We start from the raw sequence: 25,972 nt of genomic DNA, 5'->3' as shown, positions 1-25,972 counted from the left end.
TTTTTTTTCATATAAAATTAATGTAATCTTAGTCTTAGATAAGTTTATCACTTAACCAAAGTGAAAATAGTAATAATAATAATATACTTACGGAGCACCAACTAAAAGTTGGCTGATTTTCAATACAAATCTCTCAAAAGACGTTTGAACAGATCGGTTAAAAGGACGCCAAATAAATAAAAACGGATCGAACTACTACAACGCCATCTTCCTTAGAGTCTGAACTAAGTCCTCCGTCGGTAAAAAATTTTTTATTTGCAATTTAAAATAGTGAAAATTAAATAAAACTAAAATGGGTAGACTCGCCCCTGGATGGGTAGACTCGCCCCGGTTTACGGTAATCTTTTCTTCAGCCCACACGAACTTATCCATGTCATCAGAGAGACTGGCTTTTTCTTGGGAAGTGTGTGAATTCGTTGAGTTCTAAAGCGGGAACCGAGACTGAATTACAAATTTAAAAAAATTTTCAATCTAAGTAATCTTGCTGTATTGTAAGCAGGTGTTTTCATCAATGAATTCTACATAACCGATTGTAAGAAACCACCTTCTTTTAAATTTAAAGAATGTTAATAACTAAACAGCAAATATAGTTACACAATGATTTGAAATCGAAGCAGTTGCTTATAAATTATTTTTTAAAAAGAAATGTAACATGTGCTACACTGTGTATTAAAAATAATAACCCGTAATTTAATTGGCACTGAAAAAGATTTGCCATTTCTAGTTAATATACTCGCAGATCTGTCAAGTGTGTTCCACTCGCTATAACTTACTGCCGTTGGTGTTTAGTATAATGTAGAAAACATGCAATCCGGGCTTCTATTCTGTGGGCGTCTGTGTTGTTCTCTGACGAGTCCAGGTTTAGCTTGCAATCTGATTTATGTCAGACCTTCAAATGGAGAACATCCCATTATCACCTAGGTAACATCATTGAAAACTATTGTGCAAGACTATTCACTATTTTAGAACAAATCTGCATGCTCGGAATCACAATTTATCAGAATTTCATTCTGGAATAGCGTTTATTTAGGGGCCCAGAATTTGATCCTCCCCGGACGAACATCATAAACGACTGGTTGCAATCTGAAGACCGTTTCATATAACCAGCTCTTCATGAGATTTAAATCCGATAGATTTTGTGTGAAATATGCCTGGCCTACGATTTTCAGACTGTCAACCATCTTCTATTGAAACTTTCGAGTGCATTGTTTGCTGAGTGGTGTTATCTTTCCCATAATAACTTGACACCTAGACTATGTTGCACCCCATAGGAAACATGCGCATTAATATATACACGTAATGCTTTTAAGATTCTGTAAAGGTCTGTTTTAAAAGTACTATCGCACCAATTTTTGTTGCTCTTTTTCTTCTATTTCCTAAACGGGCTTTATATATATGTCATATTTGTTTAAATTTCATTCCTAACAGTGAAAATATTTCTTAAAATTTGAGATTTCTAAAATGCACAAAAAATATTTTAATAGAATTTTCCTTCTACAGGCACATTTATCTAGAATATTTAAATGCACTTAGATAAAATTTAAACTGAGATATTTTTAATGAATTGTTTATAAAAGAAAATTATTTTTCATTCTATAGCAGACTAGCCTAATACCTGTTCTTCGTAGGGATTTAAAAAAGATACATAAATCTGTATTATTTAACACTGAACAATCATACACAAAGCTGAAATGCTTTATTAAAGACCATTTTAAGTTTTAATAATATTATTTGCTAAGTTCCGAATGATTTTATTGTATCATTCGGCACTTAAATTGATGCAAATAATCCTGAACAATACATGATAGCCAAGAATAGTCCCAATCACGCAATTCCCTCGATGCATTGGAATTTTAGTGCACATATATATATAAATAGATAGATAATTTCGAATACGCTGCTGTTTTACGTTATTACAAGGTGTGGGGCCGGGACAGCCTGGATAATAGGATGGGATCTCGAATCTCGCCGGCTCAGAAATCCCCTTGTATTAAATGGTGATTGGTGCGTGTTAAATCTGGAGGGGTCTCAAAGGCTTCCAATTTCCCTTAACAAATCCAGTACCCCTGGGTACTGAATTGGTTGAGGTCAAAATTACGATCTGTAGATAATGGATGAATGGAGTATGATTGCGTCCCCCGTGTAAAAGTGGATGTGACGTGTGTGCGTCCGAAGTCTTATTCTTGGCCATAAATGACGCCCCTGAAAAAACAAGAAACGCACCCTCCGCCTTAAATATTCTCTTGATTTCAAGCAGGCTTGATGATTGACAAGTGACATAAACAGCAACAACACAGGGGTTGGACAGAAATACTATACTAACATAAACCGTCTTTCTTTCAGTAAACAAATATTTTGGAAGGTTGTACATGGCAGAACTATTGTCACCATTTGCAAGATCTTGTATGAAACTTTAAGAAATGGTATCCCTTTTACTCATACTAAATTTGCATCGATCAAAATGAAAGTAGGAATTAAAAACTTTTTCTGTTTTAATACCTCGATCATTTTAAAAGCATTTTTTAATAAATGTCGCAATCCTATAGCATGATTTCAAAATTGCTGCTTCTTAAACTAGAAATAAATTCCTTATTTTTGCCCATCCAAATTTTGCATTGGGTAAAAAAAAAACATAATTTCAAAATACTTGAAGCATGATCTTTGAAATTGAGTCAACAGTTTTGCCATACGGAATCTTCCGAAACATTTACTGCTAAAAAAACACATATTAGCATATATATATTAACGTGTTAACACAGAGTTAGTATAGAAGTGTTCCCATATTTATAATCTATCCCTATACTATATTAAGTCGCTCTCTTACTTTACGCATCATTATATTATAGTTGCTATTTTTTGCTCTATTAAGACTTATAGAAACACGTTTCAAACCGTAACAAACTTCTGTTGACGTCACTTAAGGTTGATTTTGAATAAGCTTACCTGACATAATCGAGCAAAGATAAAGAGCCTAAAATCAATTCTCATTGTTACATGTTTTTGATTCAATGATGTTTTAATAACTGGAAGAAAGAAACAGAATCGTCTTTTAGCAAAAACAAAAAGTTACTTGGAAGGAATATATTTCCTTTATAATTGTCCATGGTATTTAATAACTCCGATAAGCTTAAATCTAATTATATTTCTACGTAGACAATTGCTTCTTAAAGGCATATAAACAGAAATCCTATAGCAATAGCTAATCCTATAGCTATTGAAAGATAAAGTTGTACCTGATGTTGCTCAATATATTGGATGATGGGTTTCGGGAAGATATGTAAGAAAAGTATAGATCTAGTGCAGTGAGTGTGCATGGCATCTTTCAATAGCTATAGGATTAGCTATTGCTATAAAATGATAAAGTTGTATCAGATGTTGCTCAATATATTGGAAGCGGGGTTTCGAGAAGATATGTAAGAAAAGTATCTAGTGTAGTGAATGTGCATGGTTTGAGAGCAGATGTCTATGAGTATGATGGCGCGCTTATATGCTAACTGTATATGTTTTGTTTACGAACTATGTTTGAGCCCCATTTTGCCCTACCCCAATGGGCAAGATGATAAAGTTTTCAGTTTTGAATATATTGATATTCAAATATTAAAATATGCAGCATATTTCAAATTTGAATACTCTCGAATGAGTATAAAGTGTGTAAAAACGAAATAAATATTTTCGAATTTATTTTTATTTGTTAGAGGTTAAAGAATAACCTTTATTATCACATTTCATCCACCCTTCCTTCTATAAATATCAATATTTTTTACAAAAATCAATAAAATATGGTAAAAGGGCAAAAATAATTAAATATCCTAAATTAGAACAAAAAAATTTTTAGATAGTTTTTAAGTTTATTACGATAGCTATTGACTTCTAAAATAGTTTTTTTTTTAATTTAATCTTTAATAAAAGTTACGGAACAACTGAACTTTCTTGCAGATATTTTTTTTAATAAAATTTAACACTTTTTTTCATTAATTCTTTGAAAATAACATTTTATTAGGTTTTAATTAATTTTATATTGTTAAAAGTAAAAATCCGATACATTTGGAAAATAGTTGCTTTAAAAATAAGTTCTTCAACAAATTTGGGTTTTTAATGAATATAAACTTCTTATACAAAAACATTTATATGGGTTTATATTTGTGAAAAAAATGTAACTCACATTTATTTGAAATGGTCGCTGAAAAATCGCTGAATTGAAACAAGTTTAAAAATTATAAATAAATAAAAAGAAAACACATGTTCGGTCTTAGATTTGTGATATAGCATTTTGCTTACCTCTATATGAAACGGATTGGTGAAATCACTCAAATCAACCAACTTAAACTATGAAAAGTAACAGAATGAATAGAATAAAAAAATATTCTGACTTAGATTACGGAAATTAATATCTTCTATTTTCAACAAATCGGCGAAATCGCTGAATTCAACCAAGTTTTATTATTGTAAGAATAAACAAAATATTTATTTGGGCTTGGATTTGTGATGTAAAATTTTACTAACCTCTATTTGCAAGGCATTGACGAAACTTTTTGTCCTTCAGTTGTGTCAGTAGACATATATATTTTTATGTATGTGTGTAAGGGACACCGGTGTTGCATCTGCGTCAAAGGGTTAACATAGATTCAGTGAAGTGTTTTTGTGCTAGAAAAATGAGTTAACTCTTAAAGAAATGCTGCTCTAAGATTCGGAAAAAGTTTTTATTTATTTTTTCCTTTGATAAATTTAAAGTTAAATACAAAAACCGAAGAATCAAAAAATCAAAGCAGCACTTGAATTTTAGAGTTTTGCATAGCCTATTAAGGGCCACGATTTGCGCACGGAAAACTCCCAAAGCGATTTCCTCAAAACTTAATATTTCAAGTTGGTCAAACTTTTAAATCAAACAAATCTTCACTGATGTATAACTTGTCACTGAATGTCTAAAGCTTTATTATTTACAGAAGTAAGCTGGTTCCCTAGAGTGGAAAACATTATATTAATATGCAGCATCGAGGAAAAATTCCGAAATCAATCTGCAGAACCCGGTATTAGATATCTGTAATTATTTGTCCGCATGACAAAGGTAAATGTTGGGCCGCCGTGACGCATTAATTCTGATATCAGGAGCAGGGTTATTTCATTTAATAGTATAATTATTTTGTTTTAAAGAATTATCTAGCGATTTTATGAAAAATTAATTAAAAAAGCTCTAATTGCTCAATATATCAAAAATCCCAACGTAGTTAAGCATTATTTGCTTACATAATTGAAAAAAATCTATTGTTTCTCATAACTTAAAATTTTAAAGCTTTCTGCCAACATTTTGATTTTTATCACTGTACAAGAATTATTTTTGGGGTTCAATTGTTGTGTGATAGTTTTTTTCAAAATTTCGATTTGTCCCATTGTTTTGCCGAAAACAATTCCAGAAATTTGTTTAATCTTCGTTTCAAGATCGGCATGATCCTTTCCGTTTTGTTTTATAACCAGCAGAAAATATATTTCACAAAAAATGCAAAAGTTAACAGAATAGATGTTTGGAATTTCTTTCATTTGAATTTTTTTATCCTGCGTTGAAATTTTTAACGCCTAAAACTATTATTCTCAGCGCCAAACACCCAAACTATTATTCTAACACCAAAAACTATATTCCCAAACCTACAAACAAGTTCATAATATAATAACCCAAATTCCGAGTAAAAATACTTTTCTTTCTTTTAAAAACAACAATGGATTTAAATAAATAATCTGAAAAACGTTTTACAAATAAAAATCATTAACAGAATCTCAAATAACGGCTAATACATGACATGGGAAATCAAACACTTTCAGATTGTTTCTCCCTTTTGAAGAAGATAAGCATAAAAAAAAAACGATCAGAAAAAGTAAAAACTAAAAAGGAAATTAAGAACACTTATTTTTTATTTTTTAATGATTTAAACAAGTGATGCAGGCCTACGAAAACAATACTTGGAACAGGGGGGCAAAAATAAATTCTGACTTCATGGGAACCAATTTTCTGAGGAATTGTTTGTGTATCAGCAGTTGTCAGAGATTTTCTCTTCCCACGTCTATAATCTAAATGTTTTGTTTAAGATGGAACTAATTTTAGAGAAATTCAATGAGCCATTTTGTCTCTTAATTAGTCCTTTTATTTTGTTCTCTTTATTCTTGTGAATTGGGGATGAAGGTTCGATCTAGAAATTGTCAGATTTGATATTGAGTTGTATCATTCCTGGACTTACCTCATCAGTGGGACAGGGTATACATAGGAAATTTAGAAATATTATAATTGCAGTGAAAAGCTGTTTTATATGGCAATTCAAGAAAATTATGCAAGCAATTAACATGTCATATACTCAAGGGGGGCCTCGAAGAAAACTCCTTACAAAAATATAGCGTTTCTTTGAAAGAAAATGGCAGAGAATTTCATTCTATTTATATAAAAACTACTGTTTTGTATGAAGTGTCTTCAAAATTCTAAAAAATATAAAAATAAGGCTTTTGTGCTACAAGGAATGAGCACAATAATAATATTAAATTTTGCTATAAAATTTGTCCTGGAGCTCACTCTGAAACCTTTGTTCAGCCTTTGATATAGTTATCTTCTTCTTCCGTTGCACTGCAACTTCTGTGGGCCCAGCATAGACACACATCAAGGAAGTGTAGAATCCGGTCTTACGCCGAGAGCAGAGGCTTTCGAAACGAATAAAATAATGCCATTATCGGACTATATCCTTATTGTTTCTTGGGGTACAAATCTTCAGTAACCGTATAATAAAACTGTAACTGTAATGACCAATAAATAAAGCTAGTTTAAAAACAAAAGCATTAGAAATAGTAAAACAAACTAATCTACACAGACGCCGTGAATTAATCAGCAACAATATGGTATGTTCCTCTTCTCGACTAGGAGAATGAAATTCTGAGTTGGTTCGCTCGGAAACAAAACTAATTTCGACACAATCGAGGTACCTAGTTGTACCCCACTACTCGGTCATACTCTACTCTCTCATGTTTGGTTTTTAACCCTTACCGTTCGCAATGTGCCTCTAAGGTAACTAATTCAAGATTTCGTTTAATTACACGGGGGGAATAAATTTTTTTCTGATTTCTGTTGCAGGAGATTTTTTAACAGATCTTAGATGCTTTCGTATCTCATAGCCTGCTGAGACCCAAGCTTTAAATGATGGATTATTCTTCAAGCTTTAATTCAAGCTTCATTCAAGCTTTAAATGATTGATTTTGTTTTATAATCGTCGTTGAACAGCATACCCAAATTTGGGTTTACGACACAATTGGGATAATAAAAAAATACGTTTAAAAATAATGAAAGGGCTCAAAGAAGGTCTAGAAAACCTCTGATTTTTTAGCAAATAATAAGCGCAGAATATCGTGCTTAGCATGAAAAGAAAATCCTCAGAGTTTTAGCAATTAGCATTAGTTGCACATAAAAAAGGGCTCATCCCTTGAGTATAAATGGATTGTTTTTCGACATCTTAAAAATGTGGGATAGTTGAAACATGTGCTTCTTTTGACATCGAAATGAAATTCTGATCGAATTAAATGGACTTATGAAAGTTTAACAAGAATTGGAAAATTGTTTGGAATAAAGTTGGAGAACTTTACAATTTTATAGCAAGAAATAACAGTTAGGTGCAAAGATAGATGGCCAAACATTCTGCTAAGTTAATGGAGCAATAATTTCCAGAGGTTAAAAGTGCTTATTTGTTATTGGGAGAACTGTTAATTCATCCCGATATATTGATATCATTAATAAAAAAACTTCCAACTGTAAAAACACTTCACCCTGATGGTTTTTGTTACAACAAGACAATACCTCACGCAAAATGGCTGGAGGATAATGGAATAAATACTCTAAAGTGGTCTGCTTCATTCCCTGATCTGAGTTCCATAGAGAATTTGTGGGATTATAATAAACTTCAAAAAGCGGGACAGCTTGAGAATGAAAGGAAGAAATAGGAAATTCTACTCAAAATTTTCCTTTTGAGGATTAATAGGTTAAATTCTTCTTTATTTGTCTCTATCTAGTCCATTTTTCACTGCCATTAGTAACTTTAAGTCTAATATAACTGTTTTATAGACCTTCAACTTAATTTCCTTAGTTAGAAGTTTGCAAGTCTTTAGTTTTCTTTCAATTAACTTCTTTAAAATACAATTTTTCTGTTAAATAATGTTTTATACAAGTACTTTTGTATTTGTTATAATGAAAAATGATGTAAAGTTTCTTTTAGAAAAATTATTATTTAGGTTTCAATATTTCATAGCTCCGAATTATGAAAACAGCTAGCATTAGTTTTCGAATAACTTATCTGTCAAAGTTAATTTTCCTTTCGACATCGCGTAATTTAGTTTAGCAAAAACTGTTAGGATGTCTTCCTGATGAAATGAATAGTAACCTAGTCATAGTAGTTATCTAACCATAGTTTGGATAGGCCATTCGAAAAGAATACAGGCATTTCCGTCGTTTTTGTCTTATGGACTAGCCCCAAGGAAGAGTTCGATGGATTGTCATCAAATTTTGGGTGAAACTCGGTGAAAACTTTCGATGATAGAGATTGTTTTCGGTGATGATTATTGATAGGAATGCAAAGTCTACCGATCATGGATAGAGTTTTTAAATGCCCAGAAAAGGTCCTACTCTGGATGATTATCATTGATTAACACTGACAAAATTTGACATGAGTTTGGATCACCCATTCAAAAAAATCAGGACAGGCATTTCCATCATATTTGTCTAATGGTCAAGCCACAAAGAAGAGTTCGATGGATCGCCATCAATTTTTTTGAGAAACTCAGAGAAAACTTTCTATGATAGAAACGGCTTTTGGTGATGATTGTTTATAGGAATGCTAATTCTACCGATCATACATAGAGTTTTTTGAATGCTCAGAAGTAGTCTAACTCTGAAAGATTATCATTGATTAACACTGACGAAATTTGACACGAGTTTGGATCACCCATTCAAAAAAATCAGGACAGGCATTTCCATCATATTTGTCTTATGGGCAAGCCACAAAGAAGAGTTCGATGGATTGCCATCAATTTTTTTGAAAAACTCAGTGAAAACTTTTTATGATAGAAACGGTTTTTGGTGATGATTGCTTATAGGAATGCTAAGTCTACCGATCATACATAGTGTGTTTTGAATGCTCAGAAATAGTCCAACTCTGAAAGATTATCATTGATTAACACTGACAAAATGTGACCTGTGTGACTGAACTTTCAAACTCAAGTCGTTATTGGAGTGTTCGTTTAATGGAAAAGACACTCTGCGGAAGTCCCGGCTCAACGTCTTAATCGATTGGAAACTTCATTATGACAACAACAATCCATGCCTTCTATCCTTACTCGTGACTTGCTTCTTGAAATTCAAACAAACCAACGGTTCCCCATCGGCCATTACATATTCGCAATGGATCACCTCCAAATTTTTCTTGTTCACGCAGTCATCACTTGAAAAATTGATAAGTCAATTAGATTTGCACAAAGGATCTTTACGCTGATTTGGAGGCAAAATTCATTAACTTATGGTCTGAAATTTGACCTTATTTTGCACCTTTATATGAAGAAGAAAAAGTTAAATTAATATTTCATTCCAGTTTGGTTTAAATATGTGGCTAATTTAATGATATTTATACATATAGCAGTAGGGACAAGTAAACTAAAAGATGACATTTTTTGATGAATTCTGGAAATATAAGAAGTCTAAGAGAAAATAGATATTTCTAGTAACCTTAACATATATCTAAAATAATATGCACAAAATTCTGGATGTTTTGTATAAATTCTTAAAACCTCTATACGTATTATAGATTCCTTATCAAAAATGTAAGCAAAAACATATGCACATTGGCGGTCGCAAATTAATACTTACTCTGATAAATCCCAATAACGGATAATGTAGTAAACAAATCAGGTTTGGTTGAAAGAGAAAAGAGGAAGCAGTTTAAAGATGATTAGTAGAAATATCTTCAAGTTTCAACCTCCAATTAAACCTGTTTTGATGTTTATTACATGTCCCTTCCTGCACTGTGATTTGTCAGATTTCGATAGCGTTTTTCTTTTTTATAAAATAAATATTAACTTGAAATCCCCAATAAGCATATGTTTTATTTTTTGATAAGGATTCCAAAAATTTATATTAAGGGTGATCTTTACAGAACACCCTGATTACCTATTGAGCTTTACATCTACATTGAAAATTTACTAAGGTTAGGTACAAAGGTGATGTTTTACGCAATCAAATCGAGCTTTTAGTCATAATATTAGGATAATAGGGAGGCTTTAATAGATTTTTGAAAGAGATCATTATAAAAAAATTTACATGGAATAAAGGAAACATCGATCGTGATAAGAAAATATTGAAAAATTACAAAATCTCAGAAAAATGTATTAATATTATTAAGAGCCTTTATGATGGAAGTAAAGCACGCATTCCAGTAGATGGAATACTCCTTTGTTGTTGGAGTAAGACAAGGATGTGTAAGCAACTACTGCTGCAATTCAAAGACATATTTATAAGTTTATTCCAAAAATCTGCAGGATATGGCATGTTTTATTTTAATTTTAAAACCGTCATCGAGCAGCCAACCCAAATTTTTCAACTTACGACTACTAATGTTCAACTCCGTAGCCTTGTAATTTTGAACCCAATCCAAAAGACAAGGGAACTCATGGATAAAACATTGAGAGAAATTTGCCTTCGTGTAGGACTTTTTGATTTAAATAGTCCGCGTTTGCGTTACATGGAGAGGAAAACCACAAAACCTCCCAAAGTTAGCCTGACGGTAAGGGGACTCTAGCCCATGATCCGTCTACTACTGATTATATTTTACGACAGCACTGTTTTCGGTGAAAGCCGGGTGCAGAATTTGTATCGACCAGCCATTGCTGGGATTCGAGCCCGGTTCAGCTCATTGGAAGGCGAAAGCTCTATCTCCTAAGCCACCTCGGTTTCATAATTGATATTGATTGGATAATGAAGAACACAAGCAAAAATGATAAAAGGGGGATCAGATATACTTTTAACACCACCCTAGATTATGCTGATCATTCCAATTAGAATCCTCTATCTTGAAAAGAAAACTGAGAAATTTAATAAACATTCATATCAGTTCGGTCTTCAAATTAATAAGAATGAAACAAAAACCATGAGAATAAATAAAAAATTGAATAATTAAATGAATTCTGAAGAAGTTGAATTGATTATTTCACATATCTTGGAACAATAGTAAATAAACAAGGAGGCAAAACGAGGATGTAAGCCTTCGAAAATTTTAGAGAGCTTCAAACATAAAAATCTTCACAAAAATAAGTGTTTTTAAAGCTGTTGTTTGCTTCATATTCTTGTATAGGGCTGACTGTTGGAATTTCCGAAAAACACATTCCAGAACAAATGTTTAAGAATAATTTTAAGAATTTTCTGGCTACAAGCTATTTTAAGTAAAGATATACTAATATTTCATATTTAATAACCGACGTTGAACAGCCGATTCAATTTTTGGTTAACTAATGTTCAACACCATAGCCTTGCAATTTTGAACTCAATCCAGAAGACAAGGAAACTCCTGGATAAAGTATTGGGAGAAATTTGCCTTCCTGGAGGACTTTTTGATGGAACTAACCCGCCTTTGCATTACATGGAGAGGAAGACCACGAGAACCTCCCACGGTTAGTCTGACGGCAAGGGGCTTCTAACCCATGATTCATCTACCTCTGAAAATATTTCACGTCAGCACTGTGGCAAGCCTAATGCGGATATCACCCCTTCTTGAGGAAATTTTAGAGCGAAGATGAAATGTCCTTCGTCTGAAACTGGATAGCCCAGCTAGTATCGCACTTATTTGGACAACCGATGGTAAACTTAAAAGAGGAAGGACATGTACCTAAGATCTGTGCAAAGCAAAACTAATTGGGAGACACGAGAACTGGTTAGGGAATATGAGGCCAACTACAGTGAAGATAAACAGCTTCTGGGCGCTTTCTTATCGCAGCAACGATTCTTTCGCTTTTTTCCTATTCAAGCTCTTCAAGCTGTCTCATAAAAAATGTTAGTCACTTTTTTTGATTTACTAATGTGACTGTAAATTAATTTTGTTTTCATTGATTGAGCTCTGATTGATACCAACGGAGGACTGACTGATTTAAAATTATTGGAAATAATAAATGATTTAGGAATAAAACAAACGGTATGTCTGTTGCGAAAACTGTAAAATTTTATGCGCAAATTTTAGAATTAAGTTCTAAAAGTTGCCAAAAGATGGTACGCTGTACAGAGTTCTTGAGAAAAATACAAATGCCATAGGACTGTAATCTAATCTGCAATATTCCAATACCAGAAATGTACGTTTAAAAATAAAAAATAAATAAAAACACTAAAAAATACTTGGTTTAAACCTCTTGATACGGTACGACGACCTCCTTTCATGTTTTACCGTCTTGTACCGGGTCCGGGTACCCGGTGAAAACTCAATCTTTTACCTGTGGCTGCAGTGCTGACGTAAAATATCCTCAGTGGTAGGCGGATCACGAGTCCCCTTGCTGCCAGGCTAACCGTGGAATGTCTTCGTGGTATTCATTCCTTGTAACGCAAATGCGGGTTAGTTCCATCAAAAAAGTCCTCCACGAAGGCAAATTTCTCCCAATATTTGATCCCGGATTTCCCTTGTCTTCTGGATTGGGCTTAAAATTATAAGGCTAAGGAGTTGAACATTAGTAGTCGTAAAACTCTAAATTGGGTCGGCTGTTCAACGACTGTTATAAAATAAAAATAAATAAAAGCATGCCGGAGTTCTTGGAATAATATACAGTCAGCAGTATGAAATTGTATTACTTAATTTAGGTTTTGCTGATGCTTGTGTGGTAAAACACAATGAGCGATTCAGAGAGTAGTTTTTTAGTACAAGAAACGAAAGAGAGTAACCACATAAAACGGTAAAAGTTTAGATACGGATTTGTAATGGGGGTTCGGAATTAAGCTGGGTTTGGAATTTATAACAAAGAAGGAAAATACATTCATAAGAGGTGAAAATTTCAAGGAAGAATAGCAAAATAATAAATTAGATACTATAATCTAATATCATTTGTATGTGGATCCAGAAGATTTCTAAACCTTTACAAATATTCTTGTATATGTAGTCTAAGACTTAAAGTCTTTATTTCATTTCTAAATAGCGAATTATTAACATTTTCGTTTTTGAAAAATAGCGTATAGTATTCGTTTTTAGGTTTTGTACGAAAATCGGTCATCTCATAGTTCCAATTATTTTTTAAATTAAAATATTATTATTTGATATTATCGCATAATTGGAATAGAATATTTTGTAATTAACAATATTTTAATATCAAAAATTTAAAAAAAATTCTCTATATATTAAGCGGCTACTTAACTATTCATTTTTTTTTCTCTCTTGAAAAATTTGTTTTGATGGAGATGATCGGTTTTCGAACTCATTTCATACAGCGATTTTTGTTGTCTTTAATGTTAAAGATCCGTTTAACTCTAAAGTAACTTCTTAATCAAAGAGCAATTTTTCTGTCACTCATATTTACGTTTCATGGAGATAAAAACTCCGAAACCTCCCATGGAATTCTAGACAGTAAAGGAACTTTAATCAGACTATTTGGAAAATGAATTTGTTGAGCTAAGGAGCAAAAAATACGGTTTCTAGTAAAAATTTAGTTTAGATTTACAGATACCCAATTTTATTTATTGCATGATCTTCTCCAAATGGAACACCTTTTTTTAGCTGGCATATTTTCTTGTTCCAAAGAAATACCGCACGAGTATTCTTTGGAATACTCGTCCACTGCGCGAGTGTGATGTATGTCTAGCTTAAACTATTTATTTCATCATAAAAAAACTGACGAGATTTCCGAAATATTTTTTTGAATAATTACTCTAAATGTGGTAGTGGCGAACATAAATAAGTGTTACAAGAATGGGTAAAATTGGCTGGGTACCTGGTTAAAAAGCGGGTAAGGAAATTCTGAACCCTGTACATCTCTAGTCTTAACTGTAGAACTAATCGTTCTGTTCATCAATGTTTTGCAGCACCATCTGCTGACATTTTTATAACTAAATTCCAAACTTGTTATGAAATTTTTTATAGCTTTCACAATAAACATACCACTACTCTATCACCCTTTGTTTCCGAGATTTTGAAATCAATTGGTTATCCGCAGGACATCATGTATTTGGTTAAAGAATGATCTGTATTTATGAAGGATCAATCCTCAGTAACGGCTCAACCAGCGTCATATCGATAGATAGTCTAGAATGGCATTTCATGCAATGCTGACCACCATTACGCTGTTGATGACCCTCTGTGACCCCCCTGGTTCAGGAATTGTTGCGGCTTTACTTTAAATGAATACATATTATTTTCGGTTTATATTAAAACATAAATACTTCAATATTTTTAGTTTAAAATATGATAACTCTGCAGTTAACAACATGTATTCGAACTAATTATAAATGTTAGAATGATAAAACTCAAAAAATAAGGCATTAATTAGTGGAAGAAGCGCCTCCTCCAGGCTCTTAGTGCACTGGAGAGTATAAAAACGTACTAATACGATCGAATTACGTACTAATTCGCATTAGTACGTATATATACGTACTAATGCCAGAGTACCTAATTAAGATCACGTGATGTTTGGTGTGACTCGGTTTATTTATATATAATACAATGAGTTACGTTTATGTGATCATAATCCTGAGGGGGTTAAGACAAATTTTTTCAAGACAATTATTTTAGAGTTTAGATTTTCTTTATGTAGAGATCTATAAACATATTCTGAAATTATTTTACTAAAAATTAAATGTGAAATCGCAGATTTATCGAAGAATCTCCTTGTAAAATATAGAGGTTAGTTGAGAAACATTTTATGCTTAAATCTTGGTAATTTAGAAAAAAAATTATTTTCTACGCCATCACAATATCTATTAGTTTGATATTTATGCTTTTATGTGTTAGTGAAGTAGCTTAGTTTCAAAGAAATTCCTAATAAATCGTATCCCGCTACAGTGAACTATCGGCGGTGCCAGCAATAATTCCGCTTTAAACGATGGTTCATTGTAACCAAAATCTCAGAAAAAATATTTTTTAGCCTATTGTATTGTTGGAAATAAAGATTACAATAGTACATAATTTGGGTCATAAATTGTTAACTAAAAATGTAAAGTCTCCTTACATCGAAGTTTCTTTAGGCCTAATTTCTTTCTATGACGAAAATGTTAATCAAACATTAAATAATATTAAAAATATTTTCAATAAAACGAAATTGTTTTCTCTCTATTGCAAATTTTTTAGGCGCAATTTTCGTCATTTCTTGGACTTTTTTGATTTGCGTCATTTTTGCAGAGAGTTGCAATTAGTGTACAACCCATTCGTTGTCCTGTTTTGAAGACACTTGCGTTAACTTTTTTCAAACACTCTTTCATAAAGTTATTTTTTATTAAACGTTAAAATTATATACATTTTAATTTATCACATTAACCGAAAAATTGTGTAACATTTATTCAATACCAGCAGGAAATTTGAGTCCACTATCAACAAACTTTCAATTTCTCACTATAAGCGTAAGAAAATAATACATTAATTAAATAGTAATTTGGACGGAACCAATAAAACCATATTACCCACTTCGTGTTATTGTTAGTTATATATAATTAATAATAATAATATATATAATTAACAATAATATATATGTATATATTGTTAATATATATAACTAACAATAATATATATATATTATCAATACATATAATTAACAATAATATATATTATTGTTAATTATATATATTAAGAATAAGACTTTACTATAACCGAGTGTTCTTTATAGCAGGATTGGACTGTAATTCAATTATTATTTTACTACCATTTTGTAAATTTTTTCTCAACAAATTTGCTATTTTGTTCCTCAAATCTGCTTTGCCCTAGATTTCGTTGCAAGGGGAGTTCTTTACATAGACTTAGAGAGGGCCGGAAATGTATGAAGAGTGGCCGAAAAGTATGGAAACGGTCAAATATATCAAGGAATTCACATCGAATGATAAATACACATTTTTCTAAAAGATTCATCCAACTCAATCCTATTCTCACCCTCCCGGTTCTTACATAGGAAATCCCATGTATACCCGATTTGATTTGTGGATTCTCATTTAGCGACAGAGATTAAAAAGGAGAATAAAATGAAAAGGAAAAATAAAATTGGGCATGTTATAGTGAATACTCGATTGTCGTGAACATTTTTAGTGGTCCTATTCGATAACTATTTTTATTTCATACGCTTTTAATGAAATTCTTTTAGAGCGGACTCTTTTTTTTCCAGGTATCTAAAGGAATGCTACCCAATTTTTAAGCTGCATCGCTTTGAATTAGAAATTAAGTAATGCACATTTTAAAGGAGTCATTTCGCTATATTAAATAATACGAATGGTTACAAAAGTAAGATTTATAGTGGTGTTCATAGTGAAGGGTAACTTGGTTGCAGCAACTTTTCTTCAAAAATGACGAAAATCTAAAAATATCGTTATAGGATGACAACCACTTCGTTAAATGGAGAACATTGTACTTAACGTATCATTTTCCGTTAGAGGGAGCTTAATAACTTTGTTGGCAGATTTGGCATACTTAGTTAGTGAACAAAGCTCCTAAAGTTAGTGAACAAATCACCATTTTTAACGAAACAAACTTCTAAACTGTAGGAACAAACTGCTAAAAGTATTTTTTCAATGATTTTTGCTACAATGAACCATCGTTTATAGTGGACTTATTGCTAGGTCCAAGGACGGTTCACTATCATATTTTTCTAATTTTCTTTTTTTAAACTTACTTTTCTTATTTCTTATTTATTTTTTTAATTTATTTATTCATTTATTTTTTGAAAAAAACTAACTAATACATGCTTATATATTATACGGAATTTTTCTAACCAGATTTTATGTTTGTAGGTGAAGAAAAAAAATGTGTTTTATAACAAAGTTGAAGTTATAAAGTGGAGCACTGCTATAGGTAAGTGTGTTTTAATCAAAACACTTCATTGGATTTAGTATAGTAAAATAGGCAGGGTAAAATAGGTAGCCAAACTATAGATTGTGATATTTAAAACTATTAGAATTTTTCTAGATATTTTGGCAATTCGTAATTTTCGCTGCGCAGTATACAATTGTAATCTCAATGTTTTTATAAGTATTCAAAAATTCAAACGTCTTGTATAATATTATTATAAGTTTAAGAGTTGTACATTTGTTTATTTTTCACTGTAACTATTGTCATTTCTTTTGACGCTGCGACAGTTCTTTTATGACCACGTTATACCAGCTCTCTATCACGTTCTTGCGTAAGTGTTGAATTTATACTTTCACTTTGTAGCCTTCGAGCCAAATTCGCCTCGAAGTTAGGAAACGGGTGATAGATTCTGGAGTTTTATAGACTCTTTGACAGTTTTTTTTTTTTTAATGATTATGTTGTAGCAGTTATCTATCACGTTATTGAAAAATTCTTGAGTTTCATCGTTCAGCTTCCAACCAAATTATTTTGTTTCAAGTTAGAGATTGTAGTCGCTAAGGACTGTGAAATTAATATCTGGGGATCCCAAGTTAGGTGATGAATATAGAAGATAGATGCAAAACGGGAATTTTTTTGTTTTCATATGCTTATAAGTAAAAGAGGAAACGATAGTCTAGAAATTTTATGCAACATAAATTAGCTTTCCGGATAAAAAACGAGTCTCCCCTAAGCGGGGCTGGCGTTGCCAGGATTTAATTTATTTATTTAATTACTTTATGGGGGGTAGGAATTTTAGCTAACTAACATGGAGATTTTAAAACATAAACAAAATACAATTTAAACATGAATAATTACAATAACTTTTATTATAATGACACAATTTATGATTTTGAAGATATTTAGCATTAAAGCAGAAATTTGATTGATGAAAAAAATTTGAAAATTAAAATAAAGTTAGAATAAAATCTTTCTGTTAGACGAAGCCATTTTGTTAAGAATCTCGTCGGGAGTGACATATTTATGGCATCATGATACACAGATAATGAAGCTAATCCTACCAATCTATCTTCACTTATTATTTTGTCCCTCAAATGTGCTTCACCCTAGAGTTTGTAGCAAGGGGAGTTCTTTACATAGACTTCATCGCACAATATACATATATATATGTTATTTTATGAAACTGAATGGGTTTATGATTAAATTTTCCATGCTAGGATGTTAAAAAAAAAAGCTTTTAGAACTCCTTCTGCATTGAAAGTGACATTTTATTCTTCGCTTATCACAATAATATCCCCTTTCCTTCCCGTATAAGTCTTTTTTTTCTCATTACTATGGCAACCGATTATAAAAAGGCAATTTTCATAAAAGAAATGAATGATAACAAACAGTAAAAAAATTTACAACTATCTTTATTTCAAAGTACCGGATGATTTATTTCGTTATAAAAGTCTTCAAAATTCCCCTGTTTAACATTATTTTATTTCTGTATGGTGGTGAATATATTTTAATTTACAATTCAAAATTTTTGCAGTATATTTTTTGCATAACATTTAGAAGTTTTTACATTTTTCTGAAGAGTTCTTACTATTTCAGATGATAGGTGGAATTTTCGCTTCTATTATACATAGAATTTCCCTTAGTAATTCTCAAAATGTAATTTTTGTTTTTAATAAATGAGTGCAAAAAGACTCGAGACCAACTCGAGGAATATAACTCATAGCCGAAAAAAACCACAATATGTTTTTTTTTTTTTTTTTTTTTTTTTTTTTTTTTNTTTTTTTCTTTTTAAATTGCAAGTTTAAAATCTATTCGCCTCCTTCGCTATAGTAGTCGGCATGACAGATCACGATACGGAAATATCCCAAATTCCTTATAACATACTGAAAAATAAAATTATTATTTCCTTTAAATTATTCTAACCGTTGACTAAAAGCATAAAAGACCACCTAAAGTGCAAAGTTACCTAAAATTACAACTTTCGATTTTTCCTACGATATTTACGATTTTTGTTACAATTGAGAATTTTTGCTTCTGTCAAAAGAAGTTCGTAGTGCCATCTGTCGAAGAGTTTTGAATTAAAACCAGGAACATAGAGAGTGGGAAAATTGATGCCCTGTCTCATGAATTTGCTGTAAGAATTGTTTTGTTAAACGTTTTAGAAAATTGTGCGTCTAATTTAGGATACCTTGTATTATATCTAAACTTATTATATCTATATTATACTAATAAATACTCCTATATTTACTATAAATTTAATCTTCGCATATGACAGGCCGGGATAGCCTGGTCGGTAGGGCGCTGGGCCCATATCCAAGAGGTCGTGGGTTCGATCCTCGCCGGCCGAAGACTCCCCGTGTAGTAAATGGTGACTGATGCACGTTAAATCTGTCGAGTCTCAAAGTCCTCCATGTTCCCATAACAAATCAATACCTCTGGGGGTACTGATCCAGGAGTTTCCTTGTCTTCTGGATTGGTTCAAAATTACAAGGCTACGGAGTTGAACGTTAGTAGTCGTAAACCCATGAAATTGGGTCGGCTGTTCAACGACGGTTATAAAATAAAATAAAAAAATCTTCGCATATGAACATTTTGTCTTGTTAGTTGAATTGAATAAATCGTAAGTCATAAAAAACTGCAATTTCTATCAAAATTTACAACATTTTTATAAAGATGTTTGAAAACATCTTTATAAAAGATGATGTCCAAAAACAAAAAGTGACAAAAATGAAATTTTTTTAAACATAGAAATTAAACAAGACTTTGTTTACAATGACACCAAATTAGTTTTAAATTTAAAATATATCGATGTCAAAAGGTATAATTTAATTTAAAAAAAAAAAAAACATTTAATGTAGATGTACTTTTAAATTCGTTTAGTATTAATGATATTTCGTTCGGCTATTTAATTCTTTGAAAAAATGCTTATCGATATTAAAAACACATGCCTGAGTTCCTTTTTAAATAGTCTTATTAAATTTCGGATCATAAGCGTTCAAACATGGTAATTACGGTTTGTGATGAGTTACGATTTTAATAATTGTTATAATATTCTTTTAAGAAATATTTTTGTTCACTTGATTATAAATATTTGTCTAAATAATTTTCATGACATTAAAAACATTTTAAACTAACTTTTAAGTACCTCTGACTCCCCCCAAATAGCTCTGGTTTAAAAACATACTATAGTAAATTATTTTACTTATGCTATCGTCAAAGTTAAAGTGAACACAAAACGAAACTCAATAAATATTCTTTCTATTGACTCTACACCTTATCGAACAAATAAATGTATGTATTAGATCAGTTTCCAATTTTTTTAACGTAAAAATTAAATTAATTCACCTAAAAATGTAATACCTTTTTTTGTAATTACTTTTATAACATTTTAAATTACTCAGAATTATGTTGGTTACAGTGTCATTAATTTTTAAAAGATGTAAAGAAATTTCTAAGTTTTAAATTTTTATAATATTTTCTATAAATTTTATATTCTGCTCCCCTGCGATATTTATTTATTTATTATCATTCCTAATTCAAGACTGACATGCAAAGGATGAGCTGACATGCAAAGGAAAAAGTCAAAATCTAACAATTGCACATTCGAACCTTGATTTTCATCGTAAAAGTTGAATTTGAATTACATCATAATATTTCATAATTTTAGAAATTATTTTTTTGAAAACATTTATTATTTTTAGGTTTGATAATCAGAATAAATTGCAAAAAGAAACAAAGTGCATTTTGTAGTTATCTTTGATTATCATATATAGATGGCGCCAGTATTAAATCAAAAATTCAATTTGTCTTAGAAGAATATTATTCACAGATACATATTTATACAAGACAAATCACTTTCCGATAAGGGACGTGAAATTACTATGCTCCTCCACTGGTGGTTTTCGCGGACTTTTCCTATTCTTAACATGGCAAGCAGCGTTTCGCACTCTTTTAAATTTCTTCCATTAAGTAGTAAGTAAATAATATTCGAGTTGATTATTTTAAGATGTATTCTATCAACAGTATGCCTTTTCTTAAATTACATTTTAAAGATTTATTTTTTTCAGAAATCTAAATTTAATTAAATTCAAGTCTAGAGGTCTGTGTCGGTGACACGGGATCATTTATTTTGCACATTATAATAAAAAGTTTAAAGCATTATAAACTTATATATCAACTACTAAACACTTATATTACTCTACTATATACTTTGAATTTAAATTTTAATGAAAAAATATTCAAAAAATCTTTTCGAATTAAAAAGTTTTATACGTTTATAATTTAGTACCTATGAAAATTTTAACTTCGCATAATCAATTGTAGCGTCTTATTTTTAATTTAATGAGAAAAAATTTTTATTCTAATTTTCTTATCGTTATAAAAAATTTAGAAGTAAAGCTTTACTGAAATTTTTTGATTAAATAAATTTTAAATTTTGGTACAAATCTATTCTAATCAATCGAAAAATATATTAAATTGTATTGTAATGAGTAGAAATTTTTACTATTTAATTAATTTTAAGTAATTTTTAGGCTTACTAATTTTTTGAAATTGAAATTGTTTTCAGTTCTTCATATTTAAAATTATTTTAATTTTACTTGAAAATTACGTATATATACAATTATAAAAAACTAAAAATAATTTTTACTCATAAACACATATATATGAAGTAAATCTTTATTTTTACATCATTAATTTGTTTAGTTTTGATTATTTAGCATAGTAATAAAGTTAATATGTGAACTCTAAAATAATTTAGAATTAATTATTATTTTAAATTAAAACAAAATTTCTTTTAAATGGAAATAAAGTGTTTTCCCTGCTCTAAACAAATGATACTTCGGAAAAAAAAATTAGTAACAAGTATTATGATGATTATTTATTACAGTATTGCAAAACATGTATTAAGTTAGTAAATTATTCTCTTTAAATTTTAACGATAACTTCTGTTTGATCATCACAAAGGATTAATGTACAATTTTAAATTAACGAAAAACTAACTTAATCTTCTCAAAAAAAATTTCGAAAAATTTTACATGCCAGTCGCATTTTATACAAATTTATCATATACTTTCTCCAAATTTATTTTATATATAGCCATTACTATATAGCAGCACGAGTGCTAAAATTGGCAATTTCGCATACTCATTAATTATAATTCAGCTTACATACTGCAATTCTGTATGCAAATATGCTTTTATTTATAAGTGAAATGAGGAATAAGGAAAAAATAATCACTGTTGAAGGTGGTTAGATAAAAAAAAACATTATAGCCTATTTAGATGTCAGATGAAACTACATATATTATTAATAAAAATTTATTTATTTATAATAATTATTTATTTATAATAGATAGTTATATAATAAGCATTCATATAATAAATGGTAATTATAGTTTCATATGTTGCTGGCAAAGTTCTTAAGTAGTTAAATAATTTGGTTCGGTTCGATTTTGGTTTGTCTTCTTTCATTTGGTTTGTCTTCATAAAGGATTTTTTTACTTTTTCTATTTTGAAAAAAAAAATATTTTCTTTTGTTTCTTTAAATTAAAAAAGTAAAAATATTGTAATAACGTCTGAGTTATACGAAAAGTAAATTTTATTTACGACACTCTTCAAAGGAAAAACGGGAAACTTTTATGTCCTATATATCTCAGTAGATGGCAGCACCATTACATGTCAGTCTTATCATTTTAAACTTAATACGTTTTCAAACTGAAAAAGGTGCTTTTTTCTGCATTTCTCTTTGGGCATATTATAGAAGATAAACCACTCCAGCCAAAAACAGCTAAAAAAAAAAGCAATACATCACTTCTACTATCTGGGTTATTTCAGCTTCTCCTACTACTAGTGCTACTACAGTTTTTGCAACATTTTCTCATTCTTATCATAGCAATTAAAGACTTGCACTACTTAATTTCTTCATTTGAAACATAATTAAATAATGTTTGAGCTTAATATTCTTGGATGTACATTTTTAAGAGCGTGCATTTTCTAAAAATACCAAAATAAGTTAAATTTGTTGTAATAAAAGTAATTAGCATTTACTTTTTTAAAAGAATCACTAGATGGCAGCACCAGTTACTATAGTTTTATAAAGTTTTTAACTCACTGAAATAAAAGATAACGACTTACTATTCTACAAAATTTTCTTTTTTTATAAAGTGGGCTCCCTTTTTCTCCCTACTTTCATGAAAAAAGGTATAAACTATTTTAATGACTCATGAATTGCATAAAAAACAACTTGGCACATTTTATTCTTGAAAGGAATAAGGAAAATTTTTTATCTTTATCATTGTCACTAGATAGCAGCATCATTAGTAGAAGCCGTTTTAATTTTTATATATGTTTTTAAAGGTAGCGGGGCCTCTTATTTTCTCCTCTTTGGTTATTCATTATATCCCCATAACTTATATGAAGATCATAACACATTTATTTAATTAACTTCTCAGCTGAAATGCATGCAAATTTGCATGCTAGTATCTATGAAAATTTTCATATAGTTTTCTGCAAAATGTTAAAAAAGTATTTAAAGCAACCTTGAAACTTAGAGAAATAAATTATTACGTTTATTTTATAGATTTCTAAACAGAAATTTATACAGGATTGAACAAACCTCTTTTAATTACCACAAAGACGGTAAAAGTCTCAATTTTTTTTTTTTTAAGGAAACGGAATACAAAATAGATTTTACAACCATAGGTGTAAACGCAGAGGCTGCACAACCACTCTCAAATGAATTCCTTGATATATATTGAAATTATTGTTCATTTTAAACTACAAAAAGCAGAAATATCCAGTGGTTTTTGCAAACCCTTTGTGTTTAAAATGTAGGAAGAGAGCCTTCTGAAGCAAAATGAAATAGAGTTTGTTTTACATTCTGTATGATAAGTAAACACATGTTCATACTTAGCAATGGGAAAACATATATTTCTGTCGAATGGTTCTTTTGTTTTCTAATTCTTTGAAACATTTTTTAACAATACCAGTGCTTCATGTGAGGGGAGCATTTCTAAAATTCAAACTCAACAATGACCCATGATCGATTGGAGCATTTAATGCTCCCTTTTATTTAGCAAGAAATGGTGATAAATATGAACAATAAAAATGCTATTGAAGAGTTTAAAACACTTATTCCTCCTGAAAGGTGTATGCTTTTGTAATGTTTTACATAATAGTAATTATGAATAAATTTAGATAATTATTTAGAAATTCCAGTTTACGTTGTTCCATGATTTTTAAAGTTCAAAATTTTTAATGATATTCTATAACTTATAATACAAATATATATGTGAACGTTTGTGTGTTATTGTACAAGTGTTGGTCCTACCTTAAAAATTTTCTTACAATTTTTTTCGGGGGGAGGTGTGAGACTGACACTACCTTTAATCACCCCCTAAGTAATAAATAAAAGATCACGCCTGTGTATTGTGTACTTATTAACATCGTTTATTCTTTTTTAACAAAAGGGACGAATTAAATTAAAATAAAATAAATATGTAAGTAAATAAATTATACTTTCTGTAGTTAAATTTCAATTTATTTATTTATTTACATTTATGAATTCTTTTCACCACAGATTTCCTGCTTAACAATTCATATAGCGTAGATATAGTGAAATTATAATAATGTATAAAAAGGCAGTCACTTTTTATTTATTTATTTAGCAGAACTGAGAATATTTTATTGCATTGAAATAAAAAGTGCAAAGCTATTTTACAATGTAACTACGATGCATTTTTAAAACTACCATGCTAATAGAAGAGAACTTTTTTATATTTAAAATTAGCTTAACTGATGGGGCCCAATATAGGGTAAAATTAATGGTTGAAACTGCCCTCAGGGTGACTAAATGTAACAATTGGCGATTAATAAATTGACGATCAGTGGCCACTCTATCTCCACTTTTCTCGTTGAAATATTTTGAAAGTAACTTTATTTTCTGCTTGATTCTTAAAATCTTACTTTTAGAAATGAACCTTGAAGTTTTAACCATAATTTAAGAAATCTCTCAAAGGTTTCATATTAATATCAACAGTTTTTTTAATTGTTTAAAATGTTCAATTTTGTTAAAAATTGCCACGTGTTTTACAAAGTGGTCACTATTGTAAATGCAACAAAAATACCATGTTCAAACACAAGACCTTCATCAGTGGTGTTTGGACACTGATAAAAGTTCTTCATTATATAACTTGTCTTGAATCTTCACTGACTTCAAAAAATAGGAGAATGCAAATAAAAGTGGACTCTTAGTCAGTAAAATAGCTGCAAATTCACTGCAGGTAGTAGTACCTGGTCTTATACTGAGAGCAGAGATCATCAAAATGAAGCTGACGATGTTAATCCGTTTCACATTTGCATTTTTAGTAATTAAATAATTTACGGTGTTCACACAAAAGTGTTTTTGATCACACAAACAATTCTATCTTAATATTAAGGATCACCTGGTTCTTTTTAGCACTACTTATTCAATCGAGATCGACGAGACGAGAGGGATAAACTTAATGTATTAATCAGAAAGAATATACAAGATATTATCGAAATTTATAATCTAAATAAGAAGACAAAAAATAATAATGAATTATTTAAAAAGATATTATGGAAACTTATAATCAAAATAAGAAGATGAAAAATAATATTGAATTATTTAAAAGCAATTTATGAAGTCATAAAAAATTATAAATTAAGATTTAAAAATTAATTAAATCAGAAGATATTGTAGTACTTCTAATTTGAAGCGCATATATATATATATATATATAGCGTAAACCGGGGCGAGTCTACCCATTTTAGTTTTATTTAATTTTCACTATTTTAAATTGCAAATAAAAAAATTTTTACCGACGGAGGACTTAGTTCAGACTCTAAAGAAGATGGCGCTGTAGTAGTTTGATCCGTTTTTATTTATTTGGTGTCTTTTTAACCGACCTGTTCAAACGTCTTTTGAGAGATTTG

General features: G+C 30.2%; 1 protein-coding gene across 1 annotated transcript in view; it reads left to right on the top strand.

Moving 5' to 3' along the window:
• LOC107453372 (ecdysone-induced protein 74EF) overlaps positions 1–25,972 on the top strand; it is a 386,074-nt gene that overhangs the window by 77,794 nt on the left and 282,308 nt on the right. Inside the window, exon 3 of the mRNA XM_071188231.1 lies at positions 16,964–17,024. The gene's annotated coding sequence lies outside the window, so the exon portion shown is untranslated. The remainder of the gene's footprint in view (positions 1–16,963; positions 17,025–25,972) is intronic.

Source organism: Parasteatoda tepidariorum, chromosome X2 (assembly GCF_043381705.1).
Source record: "Parasteatoda tepidariorum isolate YZ-2023 chromosome X2, CAS_Ptep_4.0, whole genome shotgun sequence".
Classification (NCBI taxonomy): domain Eukaryota; kingdom Metazoa; phylum Arthropoda; class Arachnida; order Araneae; family Theridiidae; genus Parasteatoda; species Parasteatoda tepidariorum.
This window is presented reverse-complemented; position numbering and strand designations above follow the sequence as displayed.